Source organism: Apodemus sylvaticus, chromosome 2 (genome assembly GCF_947179515.1).
Source record: "Apodemus sylvaticus chromosome 2, mApoSyl1.1, whole genome shotgun sequence".
NCBI lineage: Eukaryota > Metazoa > Chordata > Mammalia > Rodentia > Muridae > Apodemus > Apodemus sylvaticus.
The window spans coordinates 29,044,626-29,054,786 of record NC_067473.1 but is presented as its reverse complement, the minus strand read 5'-3'; positions in this window follow the sequence as shown (position 1 = coordinate 29,054,786).

Below are 10,161 nucleotides of genomic sequence, written 5' to 3'. Positions count from 1 at the left end.
TTGTGAAGGGTGTCATTTCCCTAATTTCTTTCTCAGCCTGCTTATCCTTTGAGTATAGGAAGGCTACTGATTTGCTTGAGTTGATCTTATAACCTGCCACTTTGCTGAAGCTGTTTATCAGCTGTAGGAGTTCTCTAGTGGAGTTTTTTGGGTCACTTAGGTAGACTACCATATCATCTGCAAATAATGATAGTTTGACTTCTTCCTTTCCAATTTGTATCCCTTTGACCTCCTGATGCTGTCTAATTGCCCAAGCTAGTACATCAAGTACAATATTGAAAAGATAAGGAGAAAGGGAGCAGCCCTCTCTAGTCCCTGATTTTAGTGGGATTGCTTCAAGTTTCTCTCCATTTAGTTTGATGCTGTCTACCGGTTTGCTGTATATTGCTTTTACTATGTTTAGGTATGGGCCTTGAATTCTTGTCCAACAAATTGGGAAAAGATCTTCACCAACCCTACATCAGATAGGGGGCTAATATCCAATATATACAAAGAACTCAAGAAGTTACACCCCAAGGAACCAAATAACCCTATTAAAAAATGGGGGTACAGAGTTAAACAAAGAATTTTTACCTGAAGAACTTCGGATGGCGGGGAAGCATCTTAAAAAATGCTCAACTTCATTAGTCATTAGGGAAATGCAAATCAAAACAACCCTGAGATTTCACCTTACACCAGTCAGAATGGCTAAGATTAAAAATTCAGGTGACAGCAGGTGTTGGCGAGGATGTGGAGAAAGAGAAACACTCCTCCACCGCTGGTGGGGTTGTGAATTTGTACAACCACTCTGGAAATCAGTCTGGCGGTTCCTCAGAAAACTGGGCATCTCACTTCCAGAAGATCCTGCTATACCACTCCTGGGCATATACCCAGAGGATTCCCCAGCATGTAATAAGGATACATACTCCACTATGTTTATAGCAGCCCTATTTATAATAATCAGAAGCTGGAAAGAACCCAGGTATCCCTCAACAGAAGAATGGATGCAAAAAATGTGGTATATATACACAATGGAGTGCTATTCAGCCATTAGAAACAATGAATTCATGGAATTCTTAGGCAAATGGATGGAGCTGGAGAACATCATACTAAGTGAGACAACCCAGTCTCAAAAGATCAATCATGGTATGCACTCACTAATAAGTGGATATTAACCTAGAAAACTGGAATATCCAAAACATAATCCACTCATCAAATGAGGTACAAGAAGAACGGAGGAGTGTCCCCTTGTTCTGGAAAGACTCAGTGTAGCAGTATAGGGCCAAACCAGAACAGGGAAGCAGGAAGGGTTGGGTGGGAGAACAGGGGAGGGAAGGGGGCTCATGGGACTTTTGGGGAGTGGGGGGCCAGAAAAGGGGAAATCATTTGAAATGTAAATAAAAATATATTGAATAAAAAAAAAGAAGTTAGTCTCTAGAGAGTCAAATAACACTATTAAATAGTGGGGTACAGCGCTAAACATGGAATTGTCAGCTGAGGAAACTTGAATGTCTGTAAAGCACCTAAAGAAATGTTCAGCATCCTTACTTATCAGAAAAATGCAAATCAAGACAACACTCAGATTCTACCTCACATCTGTCAGAATGGCTAAGATGAAAACTCAGGGACAGGAGATTCTGGGGAGGATGTGGGGAAATAGCAACACTTCTCCATTGTTGGTGGGATTGCAAGCTGCTAAAACCTCTCTGGAAATCAGTTTGGTGACTCCTCAGAAAATTAGACCTGAGGACCCAGCTATACCACTCCTGGGCATATACCCGGAAGGTGTTCCTACATGTAATAAGGACACATGCTCAACTATGTTCATAGCTGCCTTATTTATAATAGCCAGACACTGGAAACAATCCAGATGTCCTTCAACAGAGGAATAGATACAGAAACTGTTGTATATATACACAATGAAGTACTATTCAGCTATTAAAAACAATGAATTAATGAAATTAGGCAAATGGATGAAACTAGAAAGTGTCATCCTGAGTGAGGTAACCCAATCACAAAAGAATGCACATGGTATGTACTCACTGATAAGTGGATGTTAACCCAAAAGCTCAAAACAAACAAGTTACAATTCACGCAGCACAGGAAGCTCAAGAAGAAGGAGGACTTAAGTGAGGGTGCTTTGGTTCCTCTGAGAATGTGAAGAAAATACACACGGAGCAATAAAGGAGACAAAGTGTGGAGCAGAAACTGAAGTAAAGGCCACCCAGAAACTGCCCTACCTGGGGATTCATCCTATAAACAGTCACCAAACCCTGACACTAGTATGGACAACAAGAAGTGCATACCAAAAGGAGCATGCCATGGCTGTCTCCGGAGGGATCCTGCCAGAGCCTTACAAATACAGAGGCAAATGCTAGCAGCCAACCATTTGGACGTGGGTTCCCCAGTGGAGGATCTGGAGGGTGGTCCAGATGAGCTGAAGGGGTTTATAGCCCTATGGGAAAAACAAGGATGTCGGCCACCCAGATGTCCCAGGACTCCCAGGAACTAAACCATCAACGAAGGGGTTCACATGGTTAAAGCCGAAAATGTGGCAGTGGAATTCCTTGTCAGACATCAGTAGGAGGAGTGGTCCTTGGCCAGGTGAAGGCTCAATAGATGCCCCAACAAAGAGAAATTGAGTGGAGAGAGGTGGGAATGGGTCAGGTAGAGGGTCATATACTTGGAGGCGTGGGAGGAGGGGTTGGGGTCTTTGGGGGAGGGGGGAATCAGGAAAGGTTTTACCATTGGAAATGTAAATGAAGATTATATTCAATAAACAAAATTTAAAAAAAAAAGAAGAGAGTGGGAAATGCCTTGCATTGGCAGAGGAAAAGACCTTCTAAAGAGAACATAGATGGTGTAGGCACTATTATCAGCAATTAATAAATGGGACCGAGGAAACCGAGAAGCATCTGTAAGGCTAAGGGGCAAAGAGACAGCCTATGGGATGGAGAAAGATTCTTACCAACTCCACTTCTAATAGAGGACTAATATCCAACATATGTATGAAACTAAATGTCTAGAATAAAAATAGAAATAGAATATAAATAACCCAATTTTAAAGATGGTAGGGGCATGTCTAAGCCAAGAATTTTCAACAGAGGAATATCACATTGCTGAAACACATTGAAAGAGATGGTCAACATCCTTAGCTATCAAGGAAATGCAAATCAAAAATATTTTGAGATTTCATCTTATACCAGACAGAATAGCCAAGATTAATAACACAAGTGACAGCTCATGCTGGCCAGGATATGGACCAAGGGGAACATTTCCTGTATTTCTGCTGGGAGTTCAAACTTCTACAGCCACTATTGAAATCACATGGTAGCTCTTTGGGAAGATGTGAATCAGTTTAGCTCAAGATCCAGCTAAAACATTCTTGGGCATATGCCAAAAGATCCTTCGTCCTACCATAAACACATTTGTCAGCCATGTTTCTTGTTTCTCTGTTCATAATACCTAGAAATTTGAAACAATGTAGACATTCCTCAAATGAAGGAAGAATAAAGAAAATGTGGTGAGTTTTACACAATGGCATGTTACTCAACCATTACAAAACATATAATCATGAATATTATAGGTAAAAGGACTAGAAAAAAATCTTCCTGAGTGATGTATCCTGGACCCAGGAAAAAAAAATATGGTATGCATTTGCTTACATGTGGATATTAGCAGTTAAATCAAAAATAACTAAGCTACAATTTACAGAACCATAGTTAGGTATAGGGTAATGGGTTTACAGATAGATCTTGTTAGGAAAGGGAAATAGAAGAGATATTTATGGGTGGGAGGGGGTCTAGAAAAGGAGGATGAGGTGAGTTGGAAGACAAGGGTGGGAACACATGGAGAAACAGCTAAAATTCTGGGCAATTTTAAGGGTATTAAGGAAACAATATAGTAGAAGCATCCATGTGTTTTACAGACACACACATACACCCACACACACATATGCACACATGCTGAGGATACAAGCTTACATGCTGAGAATGCAAAGGAAACATTTCTCCATTTCTGATGGAAATATATATACATATATACACATATACACATATATACATATACATATATACACATATACACATATACACATATACACATATACACATATACACATATACATATATACATATATACATATATACATATATACATATATACATATATACATATATACATATATACATATATACATATATACATATATACATATATACATATATACATATATACATATATACATATATATATATACATATTTCTGCTTGTGTATGTATATGAAGATGATCTAAATGAAATCACAAAGCCCTAACTGACCATCTCTTGTCACCAATGATGCTTTCAATATCTTCATTGGGTTACATCTAATTGAGTTGTTGTCCAAAGAGGTCCTATGGGATCCCTCCCCTGACCATAAACAAAGCAAGCAAACAAAACAAAGAAACAAACAACAACAGGTGACCTCTTCACTACTCTAGGATCTATAATCTCCAAGAGGACTGACAAATGGTAAAGGGTAGATCTGGACATGAATGAGGCAAATTTCAAGATACCAACTTGATTCTGATGTCAGTGATTATGTGTACTTCTCCCCACATAGAAGACCAGGAATTTGGAAAATGTCCCCTCATCTTGGGCAGTCACCCACGTTTCTTTTTCTTCTGGGTGAGTCAGCCTGTGGGTGTTATGGGCAGCCCGAGAGTTAGGAGGACTCAAGGGAAGATCAATGTGGTAGGTCAAAACAAGGCAACAAAAGAAGCGTCTGTCATTGCATCTCAGTCCTTGATATCACATGACTGGCTTAGATGAACTTTGCTCTTGCCTTTGGAAGAGTTAAGCAGGCTGGGCAAGGAAAGAAAGACAAGATGGGCTGAAAAAAATGTAAAAGGACATAAATAAGATAACTAGTCAAGTACTTCAATGAGTTCCTTGCGCTGGCAGAACCACTTGGTTTCTTTGCTGGCTACAGGACAACTGGGTTAAGGGACAGGTAGTGTCACCTCTAGTCTGCCACTGTTCACCAACTCCTCAATAGTTCAATCCTCACCATTTGCCATTTCTTCATGCTTTATGAATGTTTGAGTAACTGTTGTGAGGCAGAAACTACTGTAGGAGATAGAGGGTCGATGCTCGCCTGCAAGTCAGTTGAGAATGATGCCCCTCCTGTAGCTCACAGGCTAGGGAGAGACACCAGGCTGCAGGCAAATGAGCAAATAAAGAAGCAGGCAGGCCGAATGAACAGAGGTATGGTCAGAGTCCAGAGCCACCAGCAGGGCGGAGCCTCAGTCGTTCACAACTGAACAAAGTGCTGTTTGGAAGCACACCATAGAGAAATCGCTGTGCCAGACTTAGCCTCCCAGCTTCCAATTATTGTGAAACGAAGAGAGAAGTCCTTAGAGGTGGTACAAGGGTCAAGGTTGTGCGAGACTGTGGCACTTGATGAAGTGGTTATCTACTAACCAGCACGCAAAGTTTACCATCCTCACTACTAACAACCATCTAATAAAGGAGCTCTGAGGTGTTAGAACCTGGTGGTAGGGAGGGAGGCGGAAGGCAGCTTCTGTGGCTAGGGAAACTAGGAAAAGTCAGTGAGAAGTAGCAGCAATGCAAGCTAATCCCAAAGTGATAAGAAGAAACTGCAAGAGATGGTCAGTCGTGGGGCAGCTGAGGGCAAGGGGAGAGCAAAAATAAGGACTCCCAGCAGCTCGACAGACATGGAGAGCAGCACAAAGCTTGGGAAGCTGGTACACAGTCCAGAGGGACTGATGAGAAATGCCATCAGGTGGTTGAGCAGAGACTGGCCTTATGGGACTTTTTAGGAGTGTGAGAGGAAAGTAAATCCAGACTCTGTGAGAGGGAGGATTTAAAGCAGAGAACTGGCATAATCTGATTTACATTTTTAGAAGATTTCTTGAGCAATGAGTGAGGATTAGGACGAGAACAGAGAATGGGTTGTTCTAGTCTGGGGACAGCAACAGGAACCCAGGAGGCGGGGCAGCTGTGGAAATGCGGAAAGGTCATTCAGGAGTTTGTGGTGGGTTTCCAGATACCTATGAACATCTTCTGTGTGCTTCCCCTCAAGGGGTAGGGCTTAATTACTTCCACCTTGAATGTGGACAAGAGCTTGGGATGAGACTTTGGGACTTCAGCACCTCAAAGATGGCAGCTTCTGATGGGGAATCTGGTAGGCTTGCTGTCTCTGAAAGATGGCTCACTCTAAGAGAGACTAGCCGTCCTTTCCTGCCATCGATCTGGAGACAAGCCTATGAAGGAGTTGATTACTCTGGAAGGAGCCATGTGAGTTGCCTCGAAGGCTGACTGCACCTCTGATTCCACCTCAGCAGAACTTGCTGAAGATGCTGAAACCATGCCTGCCAGTTTGACGGCTAGATTCTATGATACGGTAGAAGCTTACTATACCATGCCTGGATTCCTTATCAGTAGATATTAAGAGATAACAAAGGTATGTAAGGTTTTAGGCTTGGGGATACAATGAGTTCATCGGGGATCCTTGCAGGAGCATGGATGGCTCAAGTGCACTTAAATCAATGAAGATTTAACCCAACCCAGCATAGGTGATCGCACCTGAAAGCTGGGAGCCTACAGCTCAACTCAAGAGCACACTCATTCTATTCAATTACTTAATGCTTATGTAACCTTAGGAAAAAGCCTGGCCAGCCTTGTATTAAATATTTTCTTTATTTACATTTCAAATGCTATACCCTTTCCTTGTTTCCCCTCTGAAAACCCTCCATCCCCCTCCCCCTGCTCACTAACCCTTCCACTCCTGCTTCCCTGACCTGGCATTCCCCTACCCTGGGGCAATCATGGATCCAAGGGCCTCTCCTCTCATCGATGTCTGACCAGGCCATCTTCTGCTACACATGTGACTGGATCCATAGGTCCCTCCATGTGTACTCTTTTATTGTACAAATAAAAGAGTCCCTGTGAGCTCTAGGGATACTGGTTGGTTCATAGCATTGTTCCTCCTATGGGGTTGCAAACCCCTTCAGCTCCTTTGGTCCTTTCCTAGCTCCTCTGTGGGGACCTTGTGCCTCTCAGTCCAATGGTTTGCTGAGAGCATCCCCCTCTCTATTTGTCAGGCACTGGCAGGGCCTCTCTGGAACTTCTCATGTGCCGACCATGTAGTTTGATTATGTTCACCTCCGTCACCTCTCCCCCACCTCCTCCCAGATCCATTCTTTGCCCCACCCACTCTCTCAACTTCAAGTCTTCCTTTTCCTTTCTAATCCAAGTCCAGTTTGTGCTACATATAACTCATGGGTCATTGGTCGGAGCAAAGTCCACCTATCAGGGGCCACACTCTTAAGGAAAACTGATTCTCCTTTCTCAAGCAACCTTAAACTGTCAGTAACTCCTCAGCTGGGAGCAGGACCTCATAAACATCTCCTCCATGCAGGAATGTTGACTGACTTGCCCTTTGCGCATCTTGTACTGGCAGCCACAGTTTCTGTGAGGTCCAAAGTGCCGTGGTCCTGAGTTTTCCAGAAGACCCTGCTTCACCTCTGCCCTCCATGACATTAGACACTTAAAATCTCCGTGTTTTTTCTTCTGGGATGGTGACTGACCCTTGTGGGGAGAGTGTTGGGATACATGTGTACTGATTTGGATTGTCCTCTAGAACCTGGTGACAACACTCTATTGATCATGGGACATTTATGTCTGTGTACTCCTTAGACACTTACTCTGCACTTTGATCAGCTGAGAATTTCTGTATTAATGAGATTGTCAGCCACATAAAGGAATTTTTCCAATGAGGTCTGGGAACTGCAATAATTTATGGGTACAGAGATAAGAATTTAGAGACCAGTTTGACTGTACCCATGGTCATACCTTGTTTTGTCAGCTGTTACTGTAGCTCACAGTGTTCACAACTGGGTAAAACTGCTCGTGACTTTCCCCTTGCCCAAGCCTGAATAGCACCTCCTGGTATTTTAAGGGTTAGCTAGCAAGGTCCTTGTCAGTATCAATTTAAATTGGAGATGTGTTTTTACAGAACTATGTGGTACAATAAGGTCTCATCATCATGTTCTAGTGGGCAATGAAGAGCCAGTGCAATTCCCTATATTTCTGGGAGATCATTGAAAATTTCTTTGTCAACATTATTTTTAACTATTAGGTTAAGTGGAATGTATTTTTTATACAGCAACAAATGATTAATAGGGACTAGATTGGGACAGACTGCTTTTGGGGTGTGTGCAAGTACATATGTGTACAGGTGCATGTGCACATGTGTGTGCATGCATGTAGAGTTCAAAGACAATGTCAAGTATTGCTCCTCAGGTGCCCCTTGATTTGAGGCAGCATATCTCACAGTCCTGAAACTCACCAAGTTGAGATCCACCTATCCTCCACCTACCATTGGCTGGATCTATAAGCACATACCAGCACACCATTTTTGAATATGGATTTCAGAGGATTAAACTCTTCCTTCTTGTTTGTTATCAGCTGAACAGTTGGGAACACTTGATGCATTTAAGAAGTATGAAGAAAATAGAATAGAAGACAGATGTACTCAAGTACAAAGAACTGGAGGGACAGGATAAGCATGGAGGTAGACCAGAAGGTCTGTGTTTGAGAAATCCATGAGATAGCTCATCTGGGAAGGGTAACTTTCACCAAGTTTGATGAACCAGGAAACATATGGTGGAAGGAGAGAATTAACTCTCACAGTTTGTTCTCTGACCTCCACATGCCTACATTCTTCCCCCTCCTCTCTCTCATAAATATATGAAAATATCACTTTGAAAATGTTTCATTTTGTACCAAATCTACTGAAAATATCAGCCAGGTAGCCTGTTTGAAGCATGCCTAAATCCCTAACCATTGTTTATCAGTAAAAGTTAGTTGTAGAGTAAACATGTCTCTCCCTCTCCCTCTCTCCTTCTCTTTCCCTCTCTCCCTCTCTCCTCTCCCTCTCCTCCTCTTTCCCTCTCTCCCTCTTTCTCCCCCTCCTGCTCTCTCTCCCATAAACATACACACTACACTCACAAAATAATAATGGTTATTAATATCAATTAAAAACTTGAAAAAACAGAGGAAAAAACAATGGGTTTCTTCCTTCTGGTCTCTGCACGTGCAGTTGAATGCATCCACCAACACACATGTGCACACTCTCACACACATGCACATGCATGCAAAAAATGGTAGAGGAAATTTCTCTAGTCCTCTATTCTCACTTGAAACCATTGTAACATGCTTGGGTTACTTTGTCTCAACTGCACAGTTTGCTGTAATTAAACCATCCACAACACACACATCACCCACAACATCCATAGCACACACAGCACCCACAGCACACACAGCACACGCAGCATCAGACTTACCCTTCTCCTCACAATCATACTGGACACAGCCCCCCCCCTTTAAAATACTGTCCCCTCTGGGAGGCCCTTGCCCTCTTCCCTTAGGTAGCTCATTCTGCCCAAGTGTTGGCACCCACAGGACCCTAGACTCATGCAGCTGGTGGCTGGTCTGTCCTAGAAGGTCCAAAAGATTTCATTTGCACCTTCGTTCACGTGCTATGGCAAGTGGATATGGCCAAAAGGCAAACGATCACTGCCCATCTTCCCTGGTGCTGCCATTTGTTACCCAGAAGCTCAAGTTTCAGTATCAGTGTCCCCAGGGAGGCAGAAACACAGGACATTTCTTAGGTTACGAACTCAAACGCTTTCCCTGAGAACTAAAGCACACTGGCCCCTGACAATATTCTAGAAAGGAGAAAGAGGAGAACGCTGCAGAGGAGAGAAGGTGCAATCGGAAGAGCCCTGAAGCCCCTGAGTGAACCCCTCCTGCCACTGGGCCTCTCCTTACTACTCTCAGCTAGACCAGAAATCATTCCCATCTTTTCCTGCTTTATTTGTCTCTGTGACACACATGTGTATGTTTAGATACAAATCACTATTCACAGCATTATAAGTGCCACCTTTATGTTTCTCTAAGTTGTCTCTTTCTGTCTCTGTCTCTCTGTCTCTCTGTCTGTCTGTCTGTCTGTCTGTCTCTCTCTGTCTCTCTCTCTCTCTCTCTCTCTCTCTCTCTCTCGTGTGTGTGTGTGTGTGTGTGTGTGTGTGTGTGTGTGTGTGTCTTGATGAGCACATGAGAGTCAGAGGACAAGCTGTGGAAGTCCAACCTCCTTCCCCCACAGGAGTCTCAGGCATG